This window comes from Olea europaea, chromosome 10 (assembly GCF_002742605.1).
Source record: "Olea europaea var. sylvestris chromosome 10, O_europaea_v1, whole genome shotgun sequence".
Taxonomy (NCBI): domain Eukaryota; kingdom Viridiplantae; phylum Streptophyta; class Magnoliopsida; order Lamiales; family Oleaceae; genus Olea; species Olea europaea.
The window spans coordinates 3,256,205-3,272,632 of record NC_036246.1 but is presented as its reverse complement, the minus strand read 5'-3'; the positions used below and the strand labels follow the sequence as shown (position 1 = coordinate 3,272,632).

At 34.4% G+C, this 16,428-nt stretch overlaps 1 pseudogene; it reads left to right on the top strand.

The window, feature by feature from the left end:
• Window positions 1-2,601: 2,601 nt before the first annotated feature.
• On the top strand, window positions 2,602-13,656 carry LOC111400167 (annotated as a pseudogene).
• The last annotated feature ends 2,772 nt before the right edge of the window (window positions 13,657-16,428 follow it).

The following is a 16,428-nucleotide window of genomic DNA, read 5'->3' as shown; positions in this document are numbered from 1 at the left end:
GTATGATTGTTCTCATATAAGGTACCATGACGACCTCAAGTCAAATGACCAATTAAACTACTGAACGCTAGTTATAGTTATCCATTTGGAATCTCTCGGTGGGTCTCCAATATTTTATACTATAACAAAACATCAACGTGTTTATTCAAGTGTCACTACACTTTAACTTGTGAGATCAGCTACTTACTTCACAAGTAAGAAATGTCACACTTGATGGTCCATCCATAATAACGATATCCGTATCTCGTTATTACTTACGACCACGGACGATTTAAGATTCAATCACACGCAATTTGTATCTCACAATCACAACTCCTTGTGATTAACAAATTATGAAGATTTGAATTTACGGACTCTATTACTGTATATTAATTAAATAATAGATCTGCTATTAAATTGCATTCAATGTATATTAAAAGTATTTATGTCCAAAGTTAATTGGACCTAGGGTATAATACTTACAAACTCTCACTTGCACTAGATCCAATCACTTATGTATCTAATATCATAAGAGTCTACATGACGATCATGTTTATGCTACGACAACTCTTTGTCAGTGGATCTGAAATATTATCAAATGTGGGAATTCGTTCTTCTCTTTAGTCATTTCTATGTATTATTTTTCTAATGAGATTATACTGCCTCAATACATGTTTGAATCATTGATGAGACATTAGTTCCTTTGATTGTGCGATGGCTCTATTGTTATCACAATACAATGGCATGTGATCAACAATGTTAAAAACTATCCTAAGTTCATTAATGAACATCTTGATCCATATTGCAGCTCTTTGTTGCTTCTGAAACAATCATGTATTAGGTTTCTGCTATTGAATCAACGATTGCTTCACATTTGGAACATTTCCAACATACCGCTTAAGAGTAAACCAGTTTCTTCATATGAAATCTTGAGAAGATTTCATCTATGTAAATTGAGATGAGTTAAGCAATCTTCTAGATCTACCTCTATAGATCAAGTTGCTCTCCCATATCGTTCATGAATAAATCCTTTAACAACCATTATTTCAACAATTGAAACATATGGATGTCGTTTTATATAATATTATGAATATGATAATGCTCCCACCATCTTCTTGTAAACACACAATTCGTCTTCAAATTTGATAAAATCAAACATTTTAACTTTTCCATCAAATCGAAGATTTCAGCTCCAAGAAACTTCTCTTAACCCATAGTCACGGTATGCAACCGTTTTAAGCAAAACCCGAATGTATTTCAGCAATGCTACAGGAGAAAGGTTTCACCAAGGTCAACACTTAACTTTTGTTACTAGCCTTGCTTTGTATATATGGATATTCTCATCCATATCGACCTTTTCCTTGTAAACCATTTACAAAAACATATGGGTTTTATTCCATCAGGAGGGTTGACCAAGGTCTAAACCTTGTTTTTATACATTGAGTTTACTTTGGATTCCACTGCCCCATGCCATCTATTTGAGTCATCACTTGACTCTACTTTTGTGTAACTAGTAGGTTTATCATCCTTGATTAATAATACTTGATTAGTAATCGTGGATTCATACCTTCTTGAAGGTCGAATGATCCTACTAGATTTAAATGGAGCTGTCATATCTTCAGGAACTTCCTGATCAAGAGTATGTTCTACATCAGATATGGGACTAAACTCGGATTCATCTACTGGGTTAACTATATAGTTCAAGTCCGAACATGAAATTTATTTTAATGTTCCAGCTATGGTGGGCATAAAGCGACATTTCTCTAATTTCAATACCAAAACCAAAAGGCAATGGCAAGAAGTATATTCTTACAGGCAATGTAGCAATCTTTGTTCATCTTCAACGTGTAGGTCAACTTCTCCCTTTTACAGTGATCTACTTCTATTTGATTTCTCCATATTAGTATAAATATGAGATCCACATCCGGTATCAAATACCTAAGAAACTCATGAAGTATATGTAACCCTTGCAATAACTTCTATTGACCTTTCATTCTATAATGAAAATAATGGTCATTAGATTTGGTATTTGTCATTTGCTTTGATCGTCTTAGCCATATTGGATGCTTTCCCTAAAGTCCCCTTAGACTTCCTCTTAATGTCCTTAGAGGAATCAATGGCTTGCCAGTTCTAACTTTGATATTGGGCATAACGGGTCTAAGCATGTTAAGCAACTCAATGGGTGTGCATTCGAACCTATTCATTCATAATTAATAATTAGTATGAATAACTTTCTGACAGAAATTGCAGAGCTAAGTCAATACGTAGTTTGTAGTTCATGACTGAACCTCATTGAGACAACCTCTCAATGATAATCATCTTTAGTGCATGAGCACCGATCGAAGTTTGCTTTGTCATTTTGCACCGGTATAACTGTTTGGAAGTCTCATATCCTTTCACACACGATTACTATCAAACAACTCTTTGTAATGAAGATTTATGTGTTAACATCTATACTCTCAAGTTACTTTTGTAACTCAGGTGACATAGTTGTAAGCATCACATGTGTGCAATACTATTGTTATCACTGTATTTATTGCAGTAGCCACCTCTTCCTTAATCGAATCATCAGTAGGTGTCTCTAGAAAGTGCGACTTAAGGATGTAACCAATTTTCTCATGCATGAGAACAATTCCCAAATTGCAGTATGAATTAAGAAGATTTGATTTGGTTTGGTTTGATTATTGGCATCCAGTATGACACCCAAATATACATGGTTACTCACGATTCAATAAATATAAATGACAAAAAGAAAATAAATAATATATAAAATGCATCAATTAATTTAACATGGACTTTTATTAAATTAATTATGCTCCCACTGTTTAACTCAAATTTATGACCCTCTCACATAAATTTATAGATTTCATACTTGACTTCCAGTGGACTGAGATCCCGTCTGTTATATTAAGATCTTGAATGTACTCAACAAACCTTAATATAATATTTGGGTAGATACTATTATCAATTGTATCTCCATACAACTTTCATATCATTAAGCTGACAACTCTTTGTCTTCACACAGCTCATTTGTTAGCTTAACATGCATTTAAAATTTATCTCTTTGAGTGTATTCAACAAAAGATAAATTTTTGTTAAGTCAAATCCGTCATTTAAAAATATCAAACATATCCCTAATAAACCAGCCTTGAGTGTACTCAACAAGTTGAGACGTTTTGAGACTCTGATTTTTCACTATAATGATGGAAGCCAAATGTGACATAATATTTTATGGAGGGATTTTACATTCAAAGGTCTCATCATAACAATCATATATATTTTATTATACATCTACCATGCAAATAAACACACACACACACACACACACACACACACATATATATATATATTAGTGTGGATGATTATGGACTTTTACTATCTAGTCTTCCCGAGCCATAAAGAAGACTAGTTGGTCAATTCTTAGGGGGTATAGCATTGAGCAATCTCAACGCACCATCTCCATGGTTTCCTCATCTTCTTATTTCTTCAATTAGTTCAGCTGCAACATGTATCATATACTACTTGGCACGTAGGCCTAAATGAAATTGGACTCGTAGGCCCATAGTAACAATAATAATAACAGACTCGCAGGTCCAAAACGATTAAGAGCTCGCAGACCAATAATAATAACAATAACAATAGGCTCGTAAAACGACAAGAATAAATTAATCATTCAACACATCCACATGATCGAGTCGATAATCGTCCACTAATGTACTCTTATACAATATTTAATATTATACGCAAATATATTTCAATTTTCTAGCAATTAAAGCCGTCTAAACTTTTTTAGACAAATGGATCGGAACAATTAAATATTTAATTAATAATATTAATCAATTAATTTAATTACTTGGCATATTTCATTAAAATCAAATTTTAATTAAATACCGAATTAGAGTCCAACTCTAATTCCACAATTATAGAGCGAAATTATTTAATTAAAATCAAATTTTAAGTAAATATCAAATTAGAGCCCAACTCTAATTTCAAAAGTCAAGGCGGTTGAATTTAATCAAAATTAAATTTTAATTAAATAACAAAATTAGAGTTCAACTCTAATACCAAGATTTTAGTGCGAACTCGTTTAATTAAAATCAAATTTTAATTAAACAACATATTAGAGTCCAACTCTAATTTTAAGAAAATTTTTAGGGCAAGATAATTTAATTAAAATCAAATTTTAATTAAATGTCAAATTAGAATCCAATTCTAACTTATAGAATATATTTAGGTGAATATTTAATTAAAATCAATTTTTAATTAAATACTAAATTGGAGTCCAACTCCAATCTAAATTGAATTAACATTTTAATTTAGGACAAAACTCCTAAATAAAATAAAATTCAATTTAGGGTCAAAATTTAATATTTAAGTTAAAATCATATTTTAACAAAAATATTGAAAGTCATCAATTTTAAATAAAATTTTACTTTGGGTCAAAATTAAAATTATAGGCCAAACTCATTCAAAATATAATTTTAAAACAATTTTAAAATTCAAATCTAAAACCATTTTAGAAATTACAATTTGACCCAATTAAAATTTATTAACAGGGCCCTTTAATTTTTGAAATTGCATGGCAACCCTCAATTTTAAATTTGCCCATTGACCTCGACATGAATTTACATACAAGGGCTCAAAATTTTAGAATTTTCAACTAAAGCTCCTGACTTCATTCAAACCACCCGATCGAAAACCTTAGAAATCACCCATCTTTGCGGCGCCAATTCTTTAAATTTCAGGGAACGGCGAACGTCGTCATCGCTTCAAGCAGCGGCATCTTCCCGTTTGCCATTGCTGGGGAAGCAGCAGTGTTGTGCTGCAGCACGGCTCTGCTGCTTGGAAGAATTAGCAGCGGCGCGCTCACTTTTGCTGCTGGCGAGGCAATGCCTTGCTGTCGGTGTGACAGTGTGCTACCTCCCGTCACCCGGGCAACGATAGCTGCCACCACATGGACGGCAGTGCAGTTCGCCACTGCCGTTTACGCTCAGATCCTTTTCTTTTTTTTTTTTTTTTTTTTTTTTTTTTTTTTTTGTAATTTAAATCATATTTCAAAGAGAATGAAAATCAAATTTCATTAATTGCTAGAAACTAGAAAAAGAACAAAATTAACTTTTGATTGTTCCTATAAGTAAAACAATTCCTAATAAATACAAAGTAAACTCTGATATCACTGTTGGGAATCTACTCAACATGTATAGCAGAAAATTAAAACAGATTTCGATTCCCACCAGAAATCTCTTTGTGTTTAGATAAAAATTGTGAAAAAGATTGTACATTTTTCAATTCCAACCACGGCTGTCCAATTATTCAGCCTCCAACGGTAATCCACACTGAGAATAAGATTGCAAGATTATGGTTTTCTTCTTATGCTAGCAAGAATAATGAATTCTCTATAAAATTGTAAACCCTAATTATTTATTTATATAAGCCCAAACGGGATTGGCCTGATTCGATCAAATATCTAATTGACCCATTAATTAAATCTGGTCTGTGAATTAATTAATCCAATTAATTAATTCGGGCCTATAAATAACCAACCCAATTAATTAATTTATCCAACGATTGTTAAGTTAATTAATTGACAAATTGCAATCTTACAATTCTCTTTTATATGCGACCCATCAGGTTCCCGATCACGTTGCCTAATGACGTGAAATATTATTTTGATCTAATCAAAATTGATAAATTAAAACACCCTTTTAATTTATCACGAATTTACACTCGCCGTTCTAGATTGACATCTAGCAATTTGTCAGGGAAATACATGTGACAAAAAATATCACGTGGTATGACAAAATCAAACCCGTTCGTTTACCGTGACACTATAATCCCTTCGTCAATATGATTTGATCAATTACGAGATATGGAAGTGTGTCAATGCCGATTATCGATCATATCTTTCACTCACTATTAAGTTAATATAAGTCGAAAACTCCTTTTCGACTTATGAGTACACATTGGCCAAGGATTTCATTATCGACTTAATTGAATGGAACATAGATCATAATCTCTTACTATCTAAGAGTGACGAATCCTCTATTAGTCATTTACTGCCTTCATACGATTTTTGACATACTCGAACGATACCGTATTAGCGGCCCTTGGTAGAGCAACATCCAACACCACCAAAGTATGACTGTCCTCATATAATGTACCATGACGACTTCAGGTCAAAGAACCAATTCCACAACCGAACGTTAGAGATTAACTACTGATACTTACATAGTTATCCATTTGAAATCTCTCGGTGGGTTTCCAATGTTTTATTCTATAACAAAACATTTACATGTTCATTCAAGTGTTACCACACTTTAGCTTGTGAGATCAGTTACTTACTTCACAAGTAAGAAATGCCACACGTAATGGTCTATCCATAATAACGATATCCATATCTTACTTACGACCACGAACGATTTAAGTTTCAATCATAAGTAATTTGTATCTCACAATCACGACTCTTTGTGATTAACAATTACGAAGATTTGAATCTACAGATTTTATTACTGTATATTAATTAAATAATAGATCTGTCATTAAATTACATTTAATATATATTAAAAGTATTTATGTCCAAGGTTGATTGGATTTAGGGCATAATACTTACAAACTCCCACTTGCACTAGATCCAATCACTTATGTATCCAATATCATAAGAGTTTACAGGACGATCATGTTTATGCTATGACAACTCTTTGTCAGTGGATCTGCAATATTGTCAAATGTGGGAATTCGTTCTTTACTTTAGTCATTTCTATGTATTATTTCTCTGATGAGATTATACTGTCTTAATATATGTTTGGATCATTGATGAGACCTTAGTTCCTTCGATTGCGCGATGACTCTATTGTTATCACAATACAATGACATATGATCAACAATGTTAGGAACTATCCTAAGTTCATTAATGAACATCTTGATTCACATTGCAACTCTTTGTTGCTTTTGAAGCAATCATGTATTAGGTTTCTGCTATTGAATCAACGGTTGCTTCACGTTTGGAACCTTTCCAACATACCGCTCAAGAGTAAACCAGTGTCTCCATATGAAATCTATAATATTACGAATACGACAATGCTCCCATTATCTTCTTGTAAACACACAATTCGTCTTCAAATTTGATAAAATCAAACATTTTGACTTTTTCATCAAATCAAAGATTTCAGCTCCAAGTAACTTCTCTTAACCCATAGTCACGGTATGCAACTGTTGTAAGCAAAACCCAAATGGATTTCAGCAAGGCTACAGGAGAAAGGTTTCACCAAGGTCAATACTTAACTTTTGCTACTAGCTTAGCTTTGTATATATGGATATTCCCATCCATATCGACATTTTTCTTGTAAACCATTTACAAAAACATATGGGTTTTATTCCATCAGGAGGGTCGACCAAGGTCCAAACCATGTAATAAAAACATGAGGTTGTTATGGTATGGTGAGGTCAACATGCTTGGGAGTATTTATAAATCGTAAATCTTACAGAATATGTGAATAATAAATAAATAAATAAATAAATAAATAAATATATATATATATATAGGTGCTGAAGAAGGTGGTTGATTCTTTTACACAGTACCATAATGTTGGTGATAGTGGTTGCATTCATCTTCTAGAGAATTCTTCCATGAAAAAGGCTCGAGAAATTGGTAGTAAAATATGGGAAGGAAAAATTCAAAAAAATCTGGAATCTTCAATTGAAGTTGGTGTTGTATCTTCATATTAATTGTGAATTTTACAAAATATATGGATAAAAAGTAGAATTGATTAACTTACGTTGTAGTTTAAACTTTACCAAACGTGCACTAAGTTGCTTCTATGACTTTTTGATTAAGTGAAAAGATTTCGTTACCTAGCTAGGAAAAGATACTACTAAGGTTTGCCAATGTCTTAGTTGATAAACTTTCAAATCTTTCGTTTTGGAAACAAAATTTACAAATAATAACAACAATAATTTCGGTGCTATGAATATGTTCTAGTAGCTTCGATTGGACCTATGTTACATCTAGTTATGGACAGACTTACTTTTCAGTACAAAGTTGTCGAACTAAAAAAATAAGAAAAATGTCAATACAATGCACTACAAGTGCCATCACCTACGAAAAGACATCTTTCCTTTCACTAATAAAAAATGATGCGTTGATATGTCAAAAAATTAGTGAAAAACAAAAAATAATAGACAAAACGACAAGATCTATTAGTAAACATTTAGAGTAGATTAAAAAAAGACGTAGGATATAACTTTCACATCTACAATACGTCCGAGAAAAATTGAAAAAGAAAGGAAAATTTAGAGGAGTAAATACTTCCCACAATTGGCTAAATCATGAGAGAAAATTGTAAATTTCAGCCCAAAATCGGAAAATAAAACGAAAAAGGAGGGGGGGGGACTATTAAGTGCTAGAATCAGTTGAAATAAAGAGATAGAATCCAAATTCACAATAATGTTTCGCTTGAATTCATTTACTTCATATGCATTCACCTTCCATGCACAGTACATAATCACCTCCATTTTTTCTTCATAAATTCTACATCCATTCCAACTATCATCAGGTTTTTCTTCCAATTTTTAATGTCAAAATCTCTTTTTTCCTTCTTTTTTATTGGATTAATTGTGAATTTTCTTTTATTGGATTAGAAAAATGGATAATCTGGTTTTTGGCTTGAGTTGCAAACCAGCTCACCAGCCGGAGTGGGAGGCAGTGTCCGGCTCATCTCCAGCAGCCTCTATTAAAAACCCGTCCAACAGGACAGCCACCGACAATCGGCAACCGGTGATTCTCAGGCATTCTGGACCTACGGAGCGAGAATGTGCAGCGTTGGAACCGGATAGTTGTACTGGCATGTGGCTTGGCTTTGGCCGTTGATCCGCTGGACTTTTTTGCAATATCAATCAGTGGTAGTGAGAGGCCACCATGCATTTACATGGACTATGGGGTGGCGACAATCGCCACTGTAATCTGCACGTATGTGGACCTGGTGCACGCGTGCCACCTCTACCTCTAGTTTCGTTTGGCTTATGTGTCCAAAGAATCAATGGTTGTGTGGTGCGGGAAACTCGAGTGGGACGCAAGTGCCATTGCCTGTCATTACGTGCTGTCCCTCAAGGGTTTTTGGTTCGATGCTTTCATCATATTGCCAATCCCTCAGGTATATGAATAAGCAGTATTTGAAAGTTGATTAAACAGAGCCATATTCTTTAAAAATAAACCCATAATTTTTTCTGACTTTATAACCACACAATTTTCAAAATAAATAAATAAATAAATAAAAATAATTATCCTTTTAGAAAACATGGGCTAAATAAGCATAAGAATATTGTCTATTACACTAATATGACTGTCCATCCGTTAGATTCAAGACTGTATGCCGAACATGTTTGCTTTTCTTTATGTGCTGTTTCTCAACGTCTTTAATTAGCTCTTTGCGTGACAATTTAGTCCTGTAGTTTCGACAAATTATATTGTATAAAAGTTTCTCTACTTTTAAGGTTTGAAAATTTTTCATTGGCAAATAGTGTATTGGTTGGTACTTCTGTTACACAAAGTAATGAACCAAAAATATACAAAACGACCAAGAAAAATATTAGTACAAAAATTACAGAAACAAAATCCGTTTCCAGCCGATCAACGAAACTCAGATCACAGGCATAAAAGATGAAGGTCTTTCATATTTTGGGCTCAGACTCGAGAGAAAATCAAGTTTGTACCCGTCTGTATGACCCACACGATCCACACAAACCCTAAGGTTTTTCCTCTATCCTATTAAAGGAAGCCGCAAGGGTAAAATCACACACCAACCCCTTCAATACACTTAGTATTTCAGTAAAGCAGAGAAGAATCACTCAGAAATCAGTTTCAATCAGAGATTGGAAGTTCACGAAGAAGAAGAAAGGGTTTGGAAGAGTCTCGAAGTCTCTCAGGCTGCTCAAGAAAAAGAAAGTGACAATTCAACTCAATTAGGACAACCAAGAGGCATATTTATACCCACAGACAGATAACCATTGATCAAGATTTCATCCAACGGTAGAGGGCTCCCAAGAATAATAAAGAGGATGTGTTTTGGACTGCATTTAAAATGCCTTGCCTGAAAACACGCTTTCTACCTTTTGGGCCGGGTGGATCAAGTCACGTTACTGGGCAAGAGCTTTGGTTTAATAAAACAGAATTTGGGCTTTAGCCCATTTTATCATCATAGCCCTGAAAGGTCATTAGACATCACAGCCCAACAACCTCCACCTTGATGCCAATGGGATTTTTGGACACTTGCAGCTCTCCAATAGACACCAAGTTATACCTGCATTGAAAGTTAACCTGTATCAATATTCAGAAGTGCCAAGCATGATTTAAACTTGGAAAGAGGTAATACATTTGTCTCCATGTCTGATGGATTATACTGTTTAGGAATTTTTTCAAGAAGAACATATTCATTTGAGATTATATCCCTAATAAAATGTAACTTTACATTTTTTCAAGAAGAACATATTCATTTGAGATTATATCCCTAATAAAATGTAACTTTACATCTATATGTTTAGTTCTTTCATGAAAAACAGGATTCGTACACAGGTGTATTGCACTTTGGCTATCAGAATATACAACTACATGTTCATTTAACATTCTTATTTTAGATAACAATCCCTTAAGCCACAAGGCTTCCTTTATGACCTCTGTGGCAGTAACATATTCAGCCTCTGTGGTTGATAAAGCAACTATAGGCTACAACTGAGACTTCCAACTCACATAGGTACCACAAAGTGTAAACATATAGGCAGATGTGGACTTTCTATTGTCCCTATTATCAGCAAAATCAGCATCCACAAAGCTTTTAAGCATTATTCCTTCATTACAGTTTTTAAACACTAATCCTAAGCTAGATGTACCTTTTAAGTACCTAAGAAGCCACTTAAGTGCTTCCCAATGATCAGGACTAGGATTAGCCATAAACCTGCTTAAAGTGTTGATTGCATGAGCCACATCAGGTCTGGTACAGACCATGGTATACATTATAGACCCTACTGCATTAGCATGTGGAACCTTTTTCATGTACCTTATATCAGATTCATCGATTGGACATTGCTCTTTACTTAATTTGAAGTGACTAGCTAAGGGCAAAGACACTGATTTTGATTCATGCATGGAAAACTTAGATAAGACTTTTTCTATGTAAGCTGATTGTTTCAAAATTAAGGTGGATTGTAATCTTTTTCTAAGTATATCCATTCCCAGTATTCTTTTAACATGCCCCAGATTTTTCATTTCTAGGGCAACCAGGGGGCATATTTATATCCACAGATAGATAACCATTGATCAAGATTTCATCCAACGGTGGAGGGCTCCCAAGAATAATAAGGAGGATGTGTTTTGGACTGCATTTAAAATGCCTTGCTTGAAAACATGCTTTCTACCTTTTGGGCCCGGTGGATCAAGTCACGTTATTGGGCAAGAGCCTTGGTTTAATAAAACAGAATTTGGGCTTTAGCCCATTTTATTATCACAGCCTAGAAAGGTCATTAGGCATCACAGCCCAACAAATTCCAATATTGTTAAGGAAAAACAGAATAGGGGAGATGATGATGATGCTTCAATTCATATTCTTGGTCCAATTTCTCCCCAAGGTTTATCATGCCTTCTGTTTAATGCGAGCAATGCGAAAGGTTACATGTTTCATCTTTGGCAGCGTTTGGTGGCTTTTTGGACTTAACCTAATTGCTTACTTCCTCGCTTCTCACGTATGCATAATTCTCTCCTCTTGTGATCTGTATGAATTATTTGGTTATTATGACTTCTGTCGTTTAGTGAAGTGGAAAAAATTGTGCGTTTATTCTATAAATTTGATAGGCATTTGGAGGATACTGGTATATCCTAGGTCTATGCCGTATAGCGTCATGTCTGACTCAGCAGTGCGACGAAAGAGGTAGCTGCGACTTTTTGCTGTCTTGCACGAGGGAAATTTGTTGCTACACATTTGGAGATCAATGGGGGTAACAATTCAACAATAGTGGATAAATAACCAATATGTTTTGATGTTGATGGACCATTTCGATATGGGATTTATCAGTTTGCTCTTCCACTCATTTCAAGAAAATCTGCGATAATTAAGTTTCTCTATTCCAACCTTTGGGGTTTAATGACTCTGAGGTAAAAGACACTTATGAAATTTATGTCATGATATCTGTCAGACTACAGTTAAGATATACCTATATTTTGCCTCGGGGTATTAACAAGATTGATATTATAAGCCTTTTTTTTACCATTTAGGGAGTATTGAGCAGTATTAAAAAAAGAAAAATAAAAAACAGTTTTATTTATTCTACTGTATGCAATCTACTACTAGAAATGGCAATATTAAAACTCCAAAAAGGAATAGTCATGCACTAATTTTTTTGGCATTTATGTTTTAACACTATGGGCAACATTCTTGAACCTATTAGCCAGTGCCTGGAAGTGATTTTTTGGATATGTATGGTGGTGTCTGGATTAATATGTTGATCGGGAATATTCAGGTCTTTCCTAAATCTTATAGCTTTCACATTTTTGTCTTTGATCTGTGGTGCAATATCGATGTCAAGTATCATATATATTCTTACGGCTCCATATGTATATGGATGAAAAAGGTTTTCTTGAATGCGGCAATCATGATAAGGAGGAAAAATATGCAAGAAAGACATCAAGATATGGAGCGGTGGATGAAGCTCAGACAGTTACCATCTCATTTGAGACGATGAGTTCGTAAATATGAATGCCAGAGATGGCAGATAATGGGAGGCCAAGACGAGATGGAATTGATCAAAGACTTACCCCAGGGCCTGAGGCTGGATATTAAGCATTATCTTTTCTTAGATATGATCGAAAAGGTTGGATAACAACAAACGTTTTCTTTTCTTATTTTTTAAGTTGTTGAGCTAAGGATTCCATAACAAGAAGCTCTGAAAGATTTTATCATTTCACCATAACATTTAGCGAACTTTTTACCGTAACCTTTTTTTTTTTTGGGTACCATTGCAGGTTCCTCTGTTCTACAACTTGGATGACGTTATCCTTGACAACATTTGCGACCGAGTCAAGCCACTAGTCTACTCTAAAGATGAAAAAGTAATAGTTCTCTGTAATTACAGTGCAAAGTGTATTCATATCATTGTACCCTTGTTAATTCCTCAAAAACGTCGATAATTTTAACTTTGCAGATCATCAAAGAAGGGGATCCTATGCAGCGGATGATTTTCATTGTTCATGGACAGATCAAGAAGAGTCAAGACTTCAAAAAAGGCACACTAGCAACAAGCATATTGGAATTTGGAAGCTTTTTGGGGGATGAGTTGATCTCGTGGTGCCTTCATGCTCCATTTCTCGACTGCCTTCCAGCCTCATCTGCTACATTCACTTGTACTGAAAATGCAGAAGCATTTGTTCTTGATGCTGTTGATTTGCGCTACATAATGAATCAGTTCCGGTACTATTTTTCTAATAAAGGGATTAAGTGGATGATGAGATATCACTCATCAAATTGGAGAACCTGGGTAGCTGTTAATATCCAATTGGCATGGCGGCACTACATGAGGAGGACTAGGCATTCTGTGAATTACGTAACGAAAAATAGATGCGATAATAGCGAGCTTATGCTCAGAGAGTATGCTATGATTTTCATGTCACTCAGGACTCGTGATCATCTTGAATGAAAGCTAATTAGGCCTCATATTCATCTTGAATCAGTAACTAATGGAAACAACAGTCCTTTTTTTCCCTTTAAATTATATGTGTATAGGTGAAGTGATGACCAGAAGTTTTGACTTCAATGGTTGTAATAGTTTTGTTGAGATTTTATTTTTTATTTTTGAATCATAAGGCGAAATTATTAAATGAATAACAGATAGGAAAAGTGGGATACAATTAGTCCGTTGACTAAGAATCCAACCAAAAGAATAAAACACAGCAACATTGTGGACCGCTCTATTTCCCTCGCGCAAAATGAACCGGCAAGTTTCACAATTCACATCAGAAAGTAATTTTTATCTGTCTCAAAGCACCGCATTAGCCTCTTCAATTGAACACCAACGACCACTTCATTACTGTCAGTGTCACACACTTTTTGACTTATACAAAAGTTACCATATTTTGAACTCAATTTTCTACATAGTATTGGAAACTATTCCCATATGCAATTTTCTATATCAATTGGAAGTACTTTTCTATGTGCAATTGAAATGGTTTTCTTAGAGGATCTTTTATTTCTCCACGAGCGAAAATAGTTATTGTTTTCGCCCTGTATTAAATGAAGGTATGATTTACCTTAGATTAAATTAAAATAATATATTTGGCTACCTGCCAAGAAAACCAGATTTCTGTCATGAAGGAACAAATTATAATTGTAAGAAACTTAAGACATACCTCCAGCCATGTTATTCAAGATTTGATTGAAACTTTGAAATAGAAACGAGTCTTTAAAGCACCAACGATCTTCTAGCCAAAACCTACTTGATAATTCCTTTTAATTTGATGGAATAAAACACATGACTTTCTTTAGAAGAGAAAATACTATAGAAATTTTGTACCGATTTGGCTAGGGACTCTTTCGCATATATATAGACAACCACCTAACAACTTCCATCCATTATGGAAGTGGGTAGTATTCTCCTTCAATAACTTCCCTCCAGTAACCAAATAGGAAGTTATCTTGGTAGTTAATTAACCCACAATTTAAACTTAAAATGTATTTAATTTTACATTGACCATGTGGACCACAAACGGTTTACATTCTCCCACTTGGTCCATATGTTCAAAGATTAACTTTAAAGTGGGTACTTAATATGGCCATATACTAAAACTGCCAATAACCTACTCAATTAGAAATTCACAATACTTAAATCATGGCGGTCTTTTTTTAATAATCAAACATTTCCTTCCATGTATTACAAGTATGATCACTTCTAGTGAGTACTTTTCTTCATGAATGACCTTCTTATAAATCATTCAGGGCCCAAACTTTAATGGACCGTGCTACACGACCACATCGGTTGACACATCTCTCACACATGGGAGCTCGACATTATTTTATTCGCGCGGGACCCACACCTCGGTTGTGAGTGTTGTGTCAACCTTTGTGTTAAACAATGTGGTCGTTTGGCATTTTCCAACTTTAATAACCACAATGGATATCCAAATTACAAACTTTAAGTGCACTAATAACATTGTTTCAAATACAAAACAACAATCTTAAAAATCGAACATCAGAGTATCAACTGAGCACGTAAGTCCCATATTCTCAACATGAGCTTTATAAACTTTAGCCGGCAAGCCCTTAGTCATGGGATCTGCAATCAAAAGATCTGTCTTGATGTGCTCAATGGCCACTTCATTTTTCTTTATATGATCTCTGACAACCAAATACTTTATTTCGATATGTTTAATTCGACTTCCACTTTTATTATTTCTTGAAAAGAAAATTGCAGCCAAATTATCGCAATAAATCTTCAAAGGCTTCTCTATATTATTGACAACCCTTAAGCCTTTGGCAAAATTTCTCAACCATAATGTCTGTGTCGTAGCTTCATAGCAACCAATGAATTCTGCTTCCATGGTAGACGATGCAATTATAGTCAGCTTGCTGCTTCTCCAAGATACAACTCCTCCAACTAGAAGAAAAATGTATCATGAAGTGGACTTTTTTGTGTTTACACATTCAGCAAAATCTAAATCTGTATATCCAACAACTTCAAGACTGTCAGAATGTTTGTATGCGAGTCTATAGTCCTTGGTTCCTTGTAGATACCTCATCACTTTCTTGGTAGCTTTCTAGTGTTCTATACCCGGATTACTTTGATATCTGCCTAGTACACCAACTGCAAATACAATGTCGGGTCTAGTACAGACTTGTGCATACATCAAACTGCTGACAGCGGAAGCATAGGGTATAGAAGCCATATGCTCTCTTTCCAATTCATTTAGTGCACACTGATTCTGACAGAATTTATCACCTTTAACAATGGGTGCTACACTTGATGCACAATTCTTTATCCTGAATCTTTCCAAAATCTTTTCAATGTAGGCCACCTAAGGCAATCCTAATGACCTTTTAGATCTGTCTCTATGAATCTCTATGCCAATAACATAAGAGGCTTCACCCATATCCTTCATTTCAAAGTTTTGGCTAAGAAATTGTTTTGAATCATGTAGCATTCCCAACTCACTGCTTGCAAGTAAAATATCATCTACATATACGACTAGAAATATGTATTTGCTCCCACTGATTTTAAGATATATGCACTGGTCAATGATATTTTTTGTAAAATCATATGAAGTAACAACATTGTGAAACTTCAAATACCATTGACAGGAAGTATGTTTTAGTCCATATATAGATTTCCTTAATTTGTAAACCATGTGATTACCTTTATCACTGGCAAATCCTTCTGGCTATTTCATGTATACTTCTTCTTCAAGATCTCCATTCA